Here is a 686-nt window from a genome sequence, read left to right as displayed (position 1 = left end):
ATGAAGAGGCTTAGTTAAATTTACATATTTAAGAGGAATTTTATAATAACGCAGGACTCTCCACAAACTTGGCCGGTGCACACTATCAAAGGCTTTTTCATAGTCCATAAATGCCATCAAAATGGGATTTCTATATTCTACGCATTGCTTTACAACATCTCTCAAAATAAAAATTTGATCAGTGCATGCTCATCTTTCAGCTTTTCATCAATTTTTCACTCCAGTGTCTTTAGAATAAGCATACTATATATTTTCATAACGACTGACGTAAGTGTTATGCCTCTATAATTATTGCAATCAGTCAGGTCTCCCTTTTTTTGCTATTTTCACCAACACTCCTAACTCCCATTCATCAGGGTTTGTCTCTTCATGCCACATTCTACAAAATAGTCTTATAAGTAGTCTGGGAGTCACTTTATTTTCAGTCAGCATCATCTCGGCAGTTATTATATCGTATCCAGGGGCTTTCCATCTCTAGTTTTTTTAGGATAGCTTCGACTTTAAACAGACTGAATTCATTCATGCACACATCAAGGTCTTCATCAGCTTCAGGTATATCAATCAAATTATGCTCTTCATATCTCCCATTCATAACCTCACTAAAGTGTTCCATCCAACGTTGTCTTTCTTCATCCTCTGTTGCTATAACAGAACCATCTCTCTTTTTGATGGGTATATGCCTCTTC

The sequence above is a fragment of the Palaemon carinicauda genome, chromosome 28, assembly GCF_036898095.1.
Source record: "Palaemon carinicauda isolate YSFRI2023 chromosome 28, ASM3689809v2, whole genome shotgun sequence".
Taxonomy (NCBI): Eukaryota; Metazoa; Arthropoda; class Malacostraca; order Decapoda; family Palaemonidae; genus Palaemon; species Palaemon carinicauda.
The sequence above is the reverse complement of the archived record's forward strand: the minus strand, read 5'-3'. Positions refer to the sequence as shown.